Genomic DNA, 18,621 nt, shown 5'->3' with positions numbered 1-18,621 from the left:
GAATATTCTTCGAAAAAAAATCAATTAAGGATTTCTAAATACATTTTCATGAAGTGCTCTATTCCTTAGAGGCGTCTGACCAAAACAATTATTTCTAGAACATGATCAACAGGTGGGGCAACCCAAAGATCAATTCATTTTGAGACAATAATAATGCAGATAACAAAAAAGTTGAAATTATGATTAAAAAACTACATACACGGTGTTTTTATGAGTTTGAAGTTAAGTAAAGCCTCACTGAGCCCGGTCCAGATTTTTGTCGAATTTTAATGCTCTGTTTCAATGAAATTAACAACTCAAGGCTAATTATAAATTTTCAGTCGACTTGATCAGAATTTCAGGAGTTATAGCCAAACGGAAATTCGAGAAATTTCAAAAAACCCCGAAGAAACTTATATATAGGGTGCCCCAAAACTATTGAATCAAACGTCACACCACGATAGAGTAGATCAAATACTATCGAATGACACCAACATTAGTTGAGCGAAAATGTACCGTTTCTAAAAAAACCTAACCTAACGTTGCCGATTTTCGAACTATTTTTTCAGTCACAAGGCCAATTTGTTATTAAGGATAGCGTTTTTCTCCCATATTATCACCCCTGTTTATTCTGAGTATTAAAAATCATGTAGAAAAAACAATTGTTTTAATTTACATTTACTTAGGTTATGGTTATCGATTAACTACTTAAAATAATTTCAATTAGGGGAGATGAAACAATAATATTACTTCAATATAATTTAAAATCGATATCCTTTTTCACAAACTGGCCCTGTTATTAAGAAAAATAGTTCGAAAATCGGCAACTTTATGTATTTTAATAAAATTCTGATTATTTTGGAAACTGTACATTTTCGTCGAACTAATGTTGGTGTCATTCGATAATATTTGGTTTACTCTATCGTGGTGTGACGTTTGATTCACTTGTTTTGGAACACCTTGTATATGGTATGATTCTGAACTCAGCTCAATGCCCTCTATTCACGGTTTTCATTTGTCTGTTTACTCGTGAAACACCCTGTATACTTCTTGTACTCTGAAAATTTTAAAACGAATGCCCTCACCGTCATATGAAAATTCAAATTCTTCTTGTTGTAAGAACCGTTCATCCTTTCACCCAACGCCGACCCTAGTTACATGGCCCGTTGAAAACGAAATCGGCATCTGTTTACTGCAAAACACGTGTTAACGCTGATATAAGGGTTCAAAATTTTCTACCTGATTCGGGCTTTTTAGGAACGAATTGCTCAAGATGCCGAGTTCGAATAACATTTCGTTTTGCGTGTTATATTGGATAAAATTGAATTTATTGCATGGATGATTCGAGAATTATTGATGTCCAGAATGCTCCAGAATGATGAAAATTTTCAGATTTCATTGAAATTCTTGCGAAAATTATCTCGTATATTTTCAAGTTGAGATTTTAATTCATTCAGAACTTTGAAGTTCGGCAAATAATGATGTAAATGATATAGATAACAGTCAATCACATTTTCTTCAGCGCAGTTGTTGTTTTGAAGAAAAAGCAGTAGATTCTCGCAAAATCCGAAACTCTACATGAATAGGCCCAGTTGTTCAGTTCGGGATTAAAGTTTATCCTAAATTGATTTTGACATTTCAGTTCAGTTCTGTCAGGTTAATCTAGGATCATCTTAAATCTCGGCCTTATCCTGAACTGAACAACCAGGCCTTATAGTAATAGCAACGTAGCATTAATTAACTCGGTATATTATTGGAATAATATTAAATTTTTATAGCGGAGAATAGTGGTTTTCAGCCTCGGTATTCACGAATTTCATTTTATTATGTTTTTTTTTTCATGTGAATCGGCCCGAAACCTTGGATCCCTTACAGATATCCTGTATATAGATACATTTTATCTATGTACCTATTCATTTTGGATAGTAGAAGTTTAATCAATATGTGTTATTTTCGAAGACCAAAACAAAAATTTTAATTGCACCTGATTTGTTAATTATAAGAATCATCATTTATTTTGAATAATAAAACTTCATGCGAAAATACTTAAATTAACTTTTGTCTTTCTCCTTTCATCATGCGTCCATCATAGTGTCCGCTGTTCATCATAGCTTTTGGGAATTACCAATCAATCATATGTATCCGAGTATGTATCTATATTATTACCTTCATTTTGTAGATTCATCATGTCTTGACAAAAATATGGTTGCAATTTCAAAATATGTTGACTCGAGGCCTTCAAAAGACTCCAATTTTGTTTATTTTTTCCCTTACATCCTGTATGATCTATCGAAAAATGCAAATCTGTTTTGGATAATTCTTCATGAAATCTTACTTGTTTCGATATAATTTGTAATTTTCTTTATGATACATCACTAAAAAATTTAAATAAATAAATAAATAAATAAATAAATAATGTGCTTTATTTCAGGTAAAGTGTACACATGACATTGAACACTTGAAGTGAAACAGGGTCATTTTCTGCTTTATAGTCTGTGTTCCATAAAGTCTTCCACACAGTAGGGTTCGATTTCAAGTAGGAGTTTGAAGATGAATTTCTTGAACTGTTGTAGAGTCCATTCTCCTCTTAGTTTGTGAGCTAGGTTGATGCATTTAACTTTCATGCACAGTCAAAAATAAAATTTAATCAAATAAAACAAACAGTGCCTAAGTGTAATACTGATTTGGATGAGAAATAAATGGCATCGTATTAAAGACATGATTTAAAGAAAAGATGACCTTCATTCCCTTTCCAGAAAATCACATCCAATAAAGACAAAGTGTTTTTTTCCCAGAGATGAATTGCAATGGTCATTGAATATTTTTCAGTTTTGAAATGAAAGTTCTCTTCATGGCAATGTATGCATCATAATAAATAGTTATTTGTGCAACCAGTTAGGAAAAGCATTATTTTTCGAAATGAGCGTAGAGAACGCGAAATACGAAAAATAGTGTTTTCCAACGTGTTTCACACAACATTTTTTCTAATTTTGAATAGGATGTTGCTATTATTTGAAATTAAATGTACCAAAAACGTCTTCAAAAGCGTCTCCCGCAGATTCCCAAAATCGTCTATTGACGGAAATTATTCAATTTTTCACTTATACTATGAAAGCAAGTATCGTTTCATCATCAGTTGCGAAATATTTTACTTTGCGTAACTGGTTGCGAAAAGTAAAACGTTTTAAAACGTCAGTGAGTTTTGAAAAGTGTCCTTTTATATCTCAAAATTAGAAAAAATAAATTTTTTTGAGCAATCTCTGATCGTGATCATCAAATTGCAAAAAAATTGTTTCGAATGGTATAGACCATTTATCCAACAATAGTCCACCGATTTACATATTTCATTTTTCATTTTTCCATCCACAGAACCAAAAAAAATCAATCATTAAAAGTTTTGGAAGTTGGTAACACAAAATTCGAATTTCAAAACTAAAAATTTTGTGTTGTTTGATCAAGAAAAGGCACTGAAATAACTTATTTTCCAATATCCCTTCAACAATGACAAATTGAAAAAACGTGGACGACCGTCGTAGACCAACATGATGTTGAATCGTTCCAAAATATTCTCGCTGAGGTAAAAAAAAAAGTGCACCTACGATGGTCGACGTTTGATTTTTACGGTTGTTTTTGTGGACAATTAAAATAATTTTATGGTCGAAAGTGGACTAACCTTGGACAATTGATCAATTTCAACGTTTAAAATACATTTCTGCAATTTGGGCGTGCTGCTCCGAAAATGAAAGATATAAATTCCTTTCTTCATAATTCTTAAATGGTGCCTAGGCAAACACAAAAAAGATGGACAAACGAACTTTCTTTTGCTTTATGGTTTCAAAATTCGTTTCTGGAGTTGCCAACTTCTCAAGGCTTTCATTTACGACCTTTTTCAAAAAACCTATCTATCCATCGTTTCACTTACTGATGATTAGTAACCATTGGTAACCATTCTAAAATATATCTACAGATAGATCATAGAAATGAAATCAGATGGTTTTTCTATCTTCAGTAAAAAATGGATAGATAGGTTTATTGAAAACCGCCGTTAGTGGTACCAACTCAACACTATGATCGAATTCTGTGGTTCTCCGGGTATACAAAAGTGGACATTGTTAATACGATCTGATCCATTTTGCCTAGTTTTTTACAATCTGGGGGCCTGGGGGGATGAAAAAAGTGGACAAACATAGACCTAATGTAAAATGTCTATCTCCGCAACTTTCGAACGGAGTCTAAAAGAAATTGGCCTATGAAGGACCAACTACTCTGAATTTTTGGTGTCAATATTTGCATTCGGGTGTATCTGCTTTACACTCCATGCTCCATGGTATTCATTAATTTTCATATTCTAAACAGTCAAATGTCAATGAAGTATTGCTTTTTTATGACTCTCCTGGTTTCCTGGATCAATTGATAAATTGCTGTTTCTGTACTTTTATCCTGCATGAAACAATGTTGGTTATCATTAAATATTCGGAATATTGTGGACCTTAACTTGATGAATGCAAATTTTGTCATGATAAGTAAGGCTTCAGGTTAGCATTGTTTTTTCCTCAAGTGGTCTTCAAAACTAAAAGGAACTATTGGGGGGAAGTAAGGAAGGTTTAAAAAGATCTTCATATCTGAGCCCATATGTTAGAAATCAAGTTATTACTTTCACAATGTTATGGAGATTATGACAATTTATTAATGTCATATGCTACAGGATACACTCCCAATTACAGGAAAACAAAAGAAAAAAAAATGGGGAATACAGTTACATATTGAAATGGTACACAAAGTAATATAATACACAACAAATAAACACAAAATTCAGGTGTGCACATATATTCACCCTATCCGTAGTGGATACGGTACCGAACCTAGAGAGCAAGAGATTATTGTCATAGCCTATGATGAGGAAGAGGTATGCAGAAGGATATACAAATGATTCAATTCCTCCCAATGTATTGATGGAAACTTTCGATATGGTTTCAACTGATAATTCGCTTAAAGATCCACCTATATCAGAAACTGAAGAAAAATTTTCACCAAACGCTGAATATGAGACGGATCACTCCAAAGTTCCGAATCATAGTGTTTGTGAATCAACCACATCTGATGTCTTGAGTAATGCTCGTCAAAGGCGGAGTTGTGGAAGACCAAGCAATCTTCAAAATTATACAACATAAAAGGAAAGAAAGAAATGTTAGGAATCAAGTTATTCACTTCACGATGTTATGGGAATAATGATAATTTATTAATGTCATCAGTTATTGTACAAGGTGCGGCATGGAGGGCGGACGTTTTTCAGATGAGCATAACTTTCCCCCACTGAGGACGAGAGAAGTGGGAAAGGTGCCGTTAGACTCGTGTGTTCCTAGCATTTATGAAAATCCACACATGAAAATCCACAACACTTACACGAAAGACCGCTGCACAGCTCAAAAGTTACGGTTTGGTGCGCTGTATCGCAAACTCACATCATTGGCCCTTACTTCTTCGAAGACGTTAATGGTCGTGCTGTTACCGTGAACTCAGAGCGGTACGTCGAAATGATCAACAACTTCTTTATCCCCGAATTACGACGGCAACGTGTTCCAATCCGACGTGTGTGGTTCCAACAGGATGGGGCGACCGCCCACACAGCCAGAGCGCCTCCAGCACTGCATCACCGATTTCGGCCACCACATGCCTGATGTGATTTTCCACACTTGACTGTCTCAAATGCTATTTCCTTGAGAATCTGATTCCGTCAATAAATGTGTTTTTGAGTAAAAATTAACGCTTTTATTATTTTTTTAAAACCATCCATCCTCCGTGCCGCACCCTGTATAAATAAATAATCATAACACCATAGCTACGAGCAGAAAAAGCATTTGAAGATGTTAAAGAATTATGCAGATGTAATCACGTTGCTTATAATCTATAAGGAATGCTCAAAAAAACCGTATACGCGACGAATTATAGCAGGAAATTTTGACAAACTACAGAAAACATAGCACAGGTGCCCAGAAAAATAAAAAGATGTCCCAAGAATATTTTCTATACTCACGGAGAAAACGCATTTTTCATGTTGACTAAAGTCTTCTTAAACTTTTGGTTCATCATCATTCTTCGAATAAATTTCAATAAACATATCTAAAAGAAGCATAAATATACCCTTGGAGTATGAAAGACATTGAATTACTCAATATGTATATTCGTTGATAAAAATGTAGGTCACAGATGTGGAGCATCTACAGTGAAATGAATTTTTATTCTCGGATCGCTAATTTCCCTCATTTTGCAAATAAGGAGGTGCATCTGGCAACAATGCATGTAACTTGTCCAGCAAGTCACGTTAAGACATATAAAAACGACGTCCAGCAAAGAACGGATAGTCATCAGAAAATATCGGTCCAGCAATACACCTTACGGCGTAAATATATATACATATATATATATATAGCGGACGATAGCTGTCGTTATGGCTGTGCGACACATGAAACTATCCATAGTTATCCATATATATATATGTTACGGCTAAAGATAGGTGTGAACATAAACTTAAGATTAGCCGGCTAAACTTAGGTTTAGCTTCGGGTATTTGCTAATGTTAGTTTCTTCTATCTTTAGCCGGCTAAACTTAAGTGTAACCATATCCCATCGGCTAAAAATGTAGAAGGCTCGAGGGGCGTAAATTTTCGGCAATTAAAAGAATGTAAAGAAATAGTAATACGAGTATAATCAAAGTATTAATGCAATGCATTTTTTGTATGAATTTCACATATTTTAATAGCAGAAAAGCATTCTGTTAAGCAGTTGAGAAATTGGAGAATGAACATATATTTGTTTCAACTGTGTCTCAATGAATTCTCATTGACGAATCTAAAAATCTAAACGCTTGATGACAAAATTCGAGACATGCTATTTTGAGTGTGAGGGAAAACTGTAGAATTAATTATTATTTTTCATCTTGTTATTATTCATATTAATAATTTGAGGGGAATTGAATGAGCAGAAGGAGATAATGAAGACAAGAATGATGCAGCGAACTTCTTTATCAAAATACCAAAGATTTTCTAGAAAAATATAAGTAGAAGTACCCAATCTTGTTTGTAATTAACCGGACTATTTGGCTCAAAGATTATAGAGTTAACTGTATAATCTTTGATTTGGCTGATAAGCTTTACGATTAATGCACTTGTATCCCCCGGGATGATTCATCAAGGGTGGCAACAGGCCATATTTTGGAACCCGTATATTCAATGACTCGGGAAGAAATTTTTAACAAAATCAGCTAGAGAAAGTGTTTTCAACTATGTTCATGTTCACAGTTTTTTTTGTTTTTTTTTTGCGAAAGAATTGGTTGGAAAGAAATTGCAACGTTAGAAACTATAGTTCCTATTTTGTAATTTTTCCATAAACCCAATTATTGAATGGTAGGGAAAATATACTTTTGTTAACGAAAAAAATTTTCTATGTCCAATATCTCATTTTCTTGTGGGTTCATATTATGGTTTTTCACAAACTAGGCTCGGTTTGAAGAGCATTAATCTCCTAAACAGATAAAAATAACTCGTTAAATGTTGAATTGAAAACCCATGGGCCTTATGTAATACAACCCCAATACATTCGATGCTCTTTTGCATATTTCAATTCTGAAAATTTAAACAAAAAAGTGGCCGTGTGCGTTCGTCCTCTCCCATCCGACCATTCTTGAGACATCACCTCTCCGCATGTCCATCGAATACATTTTTAGCCGTTCCGTTTTGGGTAATGTGCACATTAGCCGGCTAAAGATGAAATGCCCTGACGCAGATGAATATTTTATCGAACTTTAGCCGATCCTCGAATATAAACCTAAGTTTAGCCGGCTAATCTTAAGTTTATGCTCACACCTATCTTTAGCCGTAACATATATATATATATATATATATATATATATATATATATATATATATATATATATATATATATATATATATATATATATATATATATATATATATATATATATATATATATATATATATTTTTTTTTTTTTTTTTTTTTTTTTTTTTTTTTTTTTTTTTTTTTAGTTTCACACATATTCGTGGGTTTCTCGCGACTACCCGGACTTGCCGTCAAGGGTAGTCCCGTGCTGCTGCTAGTGAGGGTATAAGGTTTTCCTTATTATATTCACTGTTCCCAGTATAACCGCCTTTTGCATCCACATAATCGTGTTTTGCGGCAGCTTCAATTCGAGTAGATGTTGGGTGGTTTTTCTGTGGACGAGACCGTTGGCAGATATTATCAGCGGCATTATTCTCGCATCCCTCAACTTCCACATATCCCGGATTTGTTGTGCCAGCGCTTCATATTTTGTCATCTTTTCGGTGTATGTTTTCGTTAAGTTCTGGTCCTGCGGCACAGCAAAGTCTATGATGATTGCTGTTTTATTGACCTTATCGAATATTACCATATCGGGTCTATTGTGTACGACCCTTCTGTCGGTTATTATTGTTAAGTCCCAGTATATTTTAAATTGCTCGTTTTCTTTCAATGTTTGCGGTGCGTATACGTGGTGTGGTGTAAAATGCGGGATTAATTCTTTTTGTAGGCATATTAGTTGATGCACAACTTTCCCCATGTTGTCATGTCGGGTGAGATATTTGGTGTTCGCTATTGTTGTGCAGCCTGATGTGAGGTGTTGGACTGTTTCCTCAGCGCTGTTACACAACCTGCACTTTGTTGTTTCTACCTGTTGTTGAAGGATGTGTTTCAGGTAAGTTCTTGTTGGAACAACCTGGTCTTGGATGGCCTGGAGTGTTCCTTCCGTTTGAGGAAAAAGATAGCCTTGCTTGAGGTAGGTGTTGGAGGTTGTCATGTCTACCTCAGGTTGTTGAAGGCTATTGAAAAATCTGCCATGCAGCGCTTTGGATTTCCATTTGTTCCTTAATTTTTCCGCAGGGTCTTCTTCTTGTATATTTCTGGATGTTGAGGCAATTCGGCGCTGTGCTGCTATCCATTGATGGAGAGGTAAGTTGTTTTTTTCGAAGTATTGTGTTAATTTTTTTTCCTCTTTCAGGCAGGTATGTTCCAGGCTGCTGAGTCCGCGTCCTCCTTCTTTTCGAGGTAAGTAGAGCCGCTCTATCGCAGAGTTTGGGTGTAGCATGCCTTGTTGTGTGAGTGTTGTTCTTATTCGTCTGTCCAAGTTCTCCAAATCTGTTTTCGACCAATTTAGTATTCCAGCCAAAATCCTGGTTAGTCCGCCAGAAAGCCTTCCAACAGATATCAGCCTGGAGAATGAAACTCTAGAACAGGTCGAGCAGTTCAAATACTTGGGAAGCTTCATAAATACTAGGGCTAACCTTGACACGGAAATACACAACCGTATCAATTCGGCATCACGGGCATTCTGGAAGCTAAAGGATAGAGTGTTTCAAAATCACGACCTCAATCTGAAGACCAAGACAGCTGTTTACAAGGCAGTGGTCCTCCCAACGCTTCTTTACGGAAGCGAAAGCTGGACGCCCTACAGGCGACATATTAAGCAGCTTGAACAAACGCAACAACGTCATCTAAGACAGATAATGCACATAAGATGGTTTCACAAAGTTTCAAATGCAGAAGTCTTGCAGCGCGCGAGTTGTACAACAATTGAGACTCAAGTAACGAGGGCCCGACTGAGATGGAGCGGCCACATTCTGAGGATGCAAGACACAAGACTCCCCAAAATAGCTCTATATGGCGAATTCACTGAGGGAGCCCGGAAACCAGGAGGCCAGTACAAGCGGTTCAAGGATACACTACATCAATCCCTAAAATCAGTTAATGCCAATCATAACTGGGAACAACTAGCATTAGACAGGTCACAGTGGAGGTCTTTGGTACACAGTTATAATGGAGACTCGAGAAGGATACAGCGGCGGCCAGATCTGGTTGGTGACTATCCATGCCCGGAGTGTGGTAGGATATGTAGGTCACGGTTGGGACTCTACAGTCACAGGAAAGCACACAGTCGCAATAAGCCCTGAAATATTATAAGTCTGTTCGCCCCTTTTTTTTTTTTTTCCTTTTTCTTTCTTTTTCCTTTCTTTTTCTTTTCTTTTTGTTTTCTCCCGCTTTCGTCTTTTTGTAGATTCATTCCCGGCAACGGGATACAGCAATGATGATGATGATTCCAGCCGTGTACGTAAATGTGGGTATAGCCCAGATGTTGATGGCGTTTATTTTGTTTTTGGCGGACAATTGTGAGTTGACTATCTTTCTTGTTCTTCTTATGAGTTCTGTTTCTGCCGCTTTCTTATTTTCTTGTTGTTTAATTTCGTACGTTTGCTGTATGCCAAGATATTTGTACCTATCCTCCGCCTTCATGTTCGCCATCTCTCGTCCATCTGCCAGTCTGATGTTCTCGCCTTCCACCAATTTTCCCCTTTTTACCTCCACCGTTGCACACTTCTCCAGACTGAATCTCATCCCTATGTCTGTGCTGAACCTCCGTACGAGTTCAAGCTCTCCTTCTAGTTGTTTTTTTCCTCTAGCGTACAGTTTGAGGTCGTCCATATAAAATAAGTGTGTTATTTTCTTCTGTTCTTCTATTTTGTAGCCGTATTCAGATCTGTTCAGCATGTTGCTTAGAGGATTCAGAGCGAGGCAAAATAGCAGCGGGCTTAGTCCATCTCCCTGAAATATGCCCTTTTCGATCTTTATTTCCTCCGTGTTGTATTTGGTCCTCTCGGTGTTGACTGTAAGTGTTGTGCGCCACATTGACCTTAGGCTTTCTATTAATTTGATTATTTTCTTGTCCACCTTGTATATTTCCAGGACTTCCAATAGCAACGAGTGGGGCACCGAGTCGTATGCCTTCCGATAGTCGATCCAGGCCATTGATAAGTTCTTCAGTTTCCTCTTTGCCTGTCTCGTTAAGATGCTGTCAATCATCAGAAGTTCCTTACTTCCTCGCCCGTTCTCTCTGCATCCTGCCTGTTCCCATGCCATAATGTTGTTTGTTTTTAGGTGGGTTCGAATCTTGTGTCCTATGGTAGAGGTTATTATTTTGTACGCTGACGGTAAACATGTTATGGGTCTGTAATTTTCAGGCTGTGTCAGGTCACCTTTTTTTGGGAGCATGAGAGTCGTGCCGTGTGTAAAGTACTTCGGTATCTTGTTGGGATTTTCTATGGCCTCTTGTATCAGTCGTGCTAGTGTTTGATGCGTGTGTGAGAACGATTTCCACCAAAAGTTATGTATGCCGTCTATGCCGGGAGTAGTCCAGTTTTTCATTCTCTTAATTGTGTTCTTGACGTCTTCCTCTTCTATGTTCATCGTGGACATTTCTTGAAGATTGGCGTGTTTCTTTTTTTCTTGCTCAATCCATGTTGCCTCTGTGTTATGTGTTCCTTTATTTGACCAAATCTTCGACCAGTACTTGTGCATGTCGGTTGGGGACGGGGTTTTCGTTGTTTGTACGTTCTTGTCTTCGTCCAGTTTCCTGAAGAACTGCCTCTGATTGTTTGCGAACAGGTTGTTGTCTCGGTATCTTTGAGTCCTCTTATTGTATCTCCTCAATCTGTTTCCTAATGCTGCGATCCTTTGTTTAAGGCCTTCTGTGTACGTCTTTATTCTCTCCTTGTATTGTGGTTCTTTCTTTTTGAGTTTGAGTTTCCGAGTATATTCTTTTATCTTATTTTCGACTCTCGTGCTAGGGCTTGTGTTGTTTAGGTATGCATGTAATACTCCTATATATATATATATATATATATATATATATATATATATATATATATATATATATATATGGATAACTATGGATAGTTTCATGTGTCGCACAGCCATATATATATATATATATATATATATATATATATATATATATATATATATATATATATATATATATATATATATATATATATATAGTTATAAAGTGTTAATACCACCTCCAAAATAGTAACTAATATATATATATATATATATATATATATATATATATATGTATATATATATATACATATATATATAGTGGACGATAGCTGTCGTTATGGCTGTGCGACACATGAAACTATCCATAGTTATCCATATATATATATATATATATAGAAGTTTCAATATTTAATAGTCTTTAAAATTATTGATTTAATTTGTACAAAAGTAGTCGTTATACCCTTATTCACAAATAATATATATATATATATATATATATATATATATATATATATATATATATATATATATATATATATATATATATATATATATATATATATTTTTTTTTTTTTTCACCATTCTGGGTAGGCGCATGATTATGCCGGATCACGAGGACCAAAGCATTTCTCAGCTGCTGGTTAGAAATCTTCTGACTATTCTTGTAGTCCACAGAATGACTTCCTTCTGGGCTACATCGATAAGACTTTCGTCAAGTCCAAGCCGCTTGGTGTGTTGGATAAGATGCATCTCAACAAGACCATTAGTTGTGATGACCAATGGAAGGATCAGAGTGGAGTTAAGTTGGTGAATTTGTTTCAGTTCAAACGCCAAGTCATGATATTTCACTATCTTTTCAATATAGGCTTTCTCAGCGTTGTCATCCGCTGGAACCGTGATGTCAATTATTATCGCTGTTTTTTCTTTTTTGTCAAAGATAACTATGTCTGGTCGGTTGTGTGAAATTGGCCTATCAGTAATCAGTGGATGATCCCAGTATACCTTCAGGTTTGCATTCTCTAGTAGTGTTTGTGGTGAGTATTCATAAACTTTTTTATGTTATTTCAATAACCCATGTTTTATAGCAAGTGCCTGGTGGTAAACTTTTGCCATGGCATTGTGGCGATCCGTGTATTCTCTGGGAGCGAGGGTCGAACAGGATGAAGTAATGTGTTGGATTGTTTCCACGGATTGTGAGCATTTGCGACATAGATCTGTTGGTAAGTTATTTCGTGCTATGTTTTTCAGGTAGGCTCTCGTAGGTATCACTTGGTCCTGGATGGCTGCCAGTCTGCCTTCCGTCTCCGGGAAAAGATAACCTGCTTTCAGGTATGAGATAGACTTTTCCTTGTTAATTTTATTCCATTTCAGAGCAGTGGGATATCTTCCATGAAGGGCTTTACCGTGCCATTCTCGTGCAGCTTCCTCGATGTTTGGGCTTTCTATAGGGGGCGTTGTTGATGCCAGGTTTAGAGCTGTGATATTTTGGTCCTCTTCAGCTATCGCTTGAAAGAAAGGTGAGTTCTTTGATTTAAAATACTCTGTCATTTGCTTGACCACAGTGTTGTGGGTGTTTTCAACCTGTTGTAAACCTCTTCCTCCCTCACTTCTTGGCATGTGCAGTCTTATTACAGAAGCATGGGGGTGATGCATTCCATACCTAGTCAAGAGTACTCTAACTTGGGTATCTATTGCTCTTAGATCGGTGGTCGACCATTTAATGATGCGGAAGGAATAAGTGAGACATGGCATCGCCCACGCTTTAATTGCCGTGAATGTTGATTTCGCATTCAGTTTACTTTGGAGTACCTTCTTCAGCCTTTCCATGAACTTAGTTTTGAAAGCATCTTTGGCTTCTCTTGTTCTGATTTCAAGCCCCTGTTTAATTCCCAAATACTTGTAAGTATCTTCTGGTCCCATCCTCTGCATTTCTAACCCTTGGGTTATAAGCATGGCTTCTCCCTCTATCAGCTTCCATATTTTTTGTGTTATCACTCCTGTTAAGATTTTGTAGATAACAGGCAAGCACGTGATTGGTCTATAATTTTTGGGATTATTGTGTCCTGGTCCTTTTGGAATCATGTGGGTGATGCCAAGAGTCAGTGTGTGTGGTAATTGGGATGGATTTACCAGGGCTTGCTGAAACAACTTTGTTATTTGTTTGTGTGTGCAACTGAAGTGTTTCCACCAGTAGTTGTGAAGCCCGTCAGGTCCTGGCGCAGACCAGTTGTTTGTTTTTTTTAGTGTTGCTCTTATATCATTTTCAGTGATGGTAACTCTATCCATTATGTAATATTTTGATTCTTCCTCTGCCTCTCGAATCCAAGATGCTCCATCATTATGTTCTCCTCCGTCGCTCCAGATTGCTTCCCATGTTGTACGCATTTCATCAGGTTTTGGTAACTCCTCTTCAACTGCGGTTGTTTCCTCTAGTTGTCTGTAAAACTGATTTTGATTTTTATAGTACAACTGGTTATTCTTGTACCTTTTAACCCTTTCATTATATCGCCTGATCCTGTTTCCTAATGCTTGTGCCTTCTGTTTCAGGGTGTCATATACAACAATGAGTTCTTGCTTGAAGGGTTCATTTGTGGCTCTGATTTTGTAGTCCGATGCTATGCGCGAGATCTTCTTGATCGTTTTTCTGGATGGTGAGTTGGAGTTCAGGTAAGTATATAACACTCCTATATTTGCTCTGATTCTCTCTATTTTTTTTTCTAGGCGGATCTTCCATGGCGGCATCTTGTTTTCTTCAGTTCGGTGTTTGTTTATGATCAACCTTATGTTGTTTTCCTCACATACAGTTACGGCCCCGGCATAAACATAGTCAGCAATTTCCTCAATGTTGAGGTTGCTCGGTAAGATTGTTTCCATTATTTTATTTGTTCTACTCACACTTTCCAGTATGTTCTGTGATCCTTTGAGTCTAGGTATTCTAGGTCTTTCTTGAGGATTGATCTTGGCATACAATTGTATGTTCCTCCTGAAAACTTTTTCTGTTGACTTGTGTTCAAGCGTCGTTGAAACCTGTTGTTCATGGTTTATTTCCTCGGTGATGATAGTATCATCAGTTGAGACTGGGGCATATGGTCTTATGCTTTTTTTGATAGACTCAAGTTCGACGCTTGAGAATTTCTCATTTTGTATGATCCATCTGACCCTGTTCGCCAGCAGATTCGGATATGAGAGTCTACTTGGATAGATCTCATTCCAAGTGGTGGTTAGAATTTGTCGATAAGTTCTTTCTGCATTCTGCAGTTCCTCAGCAATAAAGTGAACCCGCATAATGAGGATATTCTCTTCCTAGGTCCAGCGCATTCTTCCATCTCTAGTCTGAGCCTCAGCGGGATGGCTCCTGATTCCGTCCAAACTGATACTCCTTCTCACTCTCCTGATGTTGTTACTGCTATGGCTTACGGTGCCATCTCGGGGGGCTGCGCCGCTCGCCCCACAGCTGTTCCCTACAGGCTCTGCCTCCAGACGGCTCCGAAGAGGGCCAGCCCGCTGCCCTCTACCGCCCTGCATCATGCTTCTAGTGACAGGAGCTTCATAATCTACAGCTTCCTCCCAGGCTGCTAACCTGGGGGCTGGGTGACTCAGGTATGCGGGGTCGTCACTCCCCGAAAGCATTACTGCCCCCTGCATAAATAAATATATATATATATATATATATATATATATATATATATATATATATATATATATATATATATATATATATATATATATTTTTTGGTCAATCACCTTTCAGGGAATTACGAAATACCACCGGACTCTGGGAGCCAAAGTGGAATCAAGAGCTATGAAGGAAGCGTCTTACGATACGTGTAGTGCCCAGTATGACCTCCTTCTGGGCACTCGAGACAACATAGCTGTCAAGTTCCAACAGCTTTGTATTATCAACAAGATGTTCTTCTACGAGTCCGTTGACCGACATCACCAGTGGGATAATAGATATTTTCTTGAGCTTATACATCTCCTTTAGTTCGAACGACAGATCGAAGTATTTTGTTAGTTTTTCAGTGTAGGCCCTTGAAATATTGTCGTCTGAAGGAACCGTTATATCGATGATCACACAGCTTTTTTCTCTTTTATTTAGTAAGACGATATCCGGTCGGTTATTTGCAACTGGTCTGTCTGTCACCATGCATCGTGGTGTCCCAATACAGTTTAAATTCTTCGTTCTCGAGGACATTCTCAGATAAGTATAGATGATTTTTTCTCTTTGTTTTAATTAATTTTAATTAATATATATATATATATATATATATATATATATATATATATATATATATATATATATATATATATATATATATATATATATATATATATATATATATATATATATATATATATATATATATATATAGTTGAAGTTATAGGATACTAGTCGTTTGTAAAATTATTGATTTAAATTAAGGGTGTTTCGACTATTTTTCAGGGCAAAATTCCAATGAGAGTCAAATTGTATTAAAGCTCTATATTTCGTCAACTATCGTTGACTTCTTCAGGAGCAAATACAAAGATCTCATAACAAAAGTTCAAATTCTCTTAGGCTAAAACTTACAATACCATGACAATAAATATGGTAGCTTCAGAAAAACAAGACCATGAAGAGGGTAATCAAAAAAGTACGTCAATTTCAGTTGAATTATTCAGGAAAAAATTGGTTTTACAAATGACAGATTTCAGAAAATTCTATAAATTGGCATGGACAAACAAATGTGCCATGATGTTCACAGAAGGGCAAAAAAAATTGGGAAAATCTTTTCTTATTTTATACAATTTGGATTAGAAATGTCTCTTATTTATAAGTACCTGCAAGTAAGGTTACAAATTAGGAGATATTAGGAGAATACCTATTTTTTATCACAGGTCAGTAAGAAACTATAGATGTTACTAAGATTATTCGTATCCGTTTTCTTATTCATCGTTGAATTTTTATTTTCATTTATATAACACATTTCTAAAAAAGTTCTTTTTTGGTATTCTTGTTCGTGATCTAAGACTTGTATATTATCGTAATCTACAGCATATCCTGTGTTATTAATATGTGAAGCTAAAGCACATCTTTCAGGTCTCAGAACAGAATCACTTTTGTGTAACGCCATTCTCCTATCAAGACCTTGTGATGTTTGTCCTATATAAAATAGAGGGCAGTGTTTGCAATTTATCTTATAAATAACATTTTTTATTTTTGAAATATTCAATTTATCCTTTGTGCTTTTATAAAGGGACCTAGCAAAAACCATGTTAAATCTACTGATTTTTATGTTGATAAATTTCTTGAAAAGCTTCGTTAATTCGAATGTGACTTCTTTAATGTAGGTCAGTTTTGCAAAACAGACTCGGTTTTCTTCATTATTCACTTCATTTAAAGCTTCGGTTGGTTCTGGTAGTCTTGGAGCATTGCATATTAATTTTTTAAGAAATATGTTTGAATATCCATTATCCCTCATCAGCCTAAATAGCCTTCTCAGTGCCGCTTGTCTTAGAGTATGATGCGTGATATCTTCTATTCTTCTTTTTAATCCCAAAATTATATTTGTTTTTATTTTGATATCATGGTAAGAATCTATATTTATATATCTCCCAGAACTACTGGGTTTTCTGTACCAATCTAAAATAATCCTGTTATCCTCAGTCCTATATAACTTCGTGTCTAGAAAAGGTACAGATTTGTTATTCTCCCTTTCTATTGTAAATTTAATGTGATCATCGAAACTGTTGAAAACGATTAGTATCTCTTCTTCTCTATCTTCAGGTATAGATAAAATTAGATCATCAACATACTGATATATAAATGATGGAGTAAAAGAAAGTCTCTCTAAAGATGATTTTATAAGCGTTGACATCACCATATCAGCTAAAATAGGACTCAAGCAACTGCCCATGGGACATCCAAATTTTTGTTTATAGAAAGAACCATTATATATAATTATAATTTCACCCATTTATTATTTTCTGTTTCAAATCTAGATGTAGGATCTCTCGTCAATAATGAATAAAAATGACTATTTCACTAAGTGTAATATTTTGGTTAATGATGGAAACGTTTATGAAAAATTGACGAGAGATCCTACATCTAGATTTGAAACAGAAAATAATAAATGGGTGAAATTCATGAAAGAAAAACAATATATTGATGGGGTCATCTCCAAAAAGCTCATGTGTTATGGTTCACATCCTCCAAGATTCTATGGGCTTCCTAAGATCCACAAAGAAGGAGTTCCTATGAGACCTATAGTATGTACTATTGGCTCGCCCACATCTAATCTTAGTAAATTCATTGCCAACATACTTCAAGCCTCTTTTCACCAATACAATGAGTTTCAGATACTAAATTCAAAAGAATTTGCTATCAAAATGAATGGGTTTCTTCTGCCTCCTGACCATGAGATTGTGTCCCTTGATGTAATATCATTATTTACAAACATCTCCTTAGAATTAACAATATACATTATTGATGAAAATTGGGAGTTGATAATGCCACACACAGAGATTCATAAAGAGCATTTCATTCAGATAGTTGAATACATTTTTCATTCTAATTATTTCCTATATAAAGCCCGTTTGCAACAGCCGAGAATTCTCTACAAAATTCTCGCAAGAAAAGGGCGGAGACTATTTAGTACGCAACTGAACAGAGAATTCTACCGAAAGTGCGTATGTAACGGAACATAATTCACGGCGCATGAAATCTCGAGTAAATTTTCTAGAGAATTCTCGGCTGTTGCAAACGGGCTTAATGGTTCTTTCTATAAACAAAAATTTGGATGTCCCATGGGCAGTTGCTTGAGTCCTATTTTAGCTGATATGGTGATGTCAACGCTTATAAAATCATCTTTAGAGAGACTTTCTTTTACTCCATCATTTATATATCAGTATGTTGATGATCTAATTTTATCTATACCTGACGATAGAGAAGAGGAGATACTAATCGTTTTCAACAGTTTCGATGATCACATTAAATTTACAATAGAAAGGGA

The sequence above is a fragment of the Coccinella septempunctata genome, chromosome 4 (assembly GCF_907165205.1).
Source record: "Coccinella septempunctata chromosome 4, icCocSept1.1, whole genome shotgun sequence".
NCBI classification, from domain to species: domain Eukaryota; kingdom Metazoa; phylum Arthropoda; class Insecta; order Coleoptera; family Coccinellidae; genus Coccinella; species Coccinella septempunctata.
The sequence above is the reverse complement of the archived record's forward strand: the minus strand, read 5'-3'. Positions refer to the sequence as shown.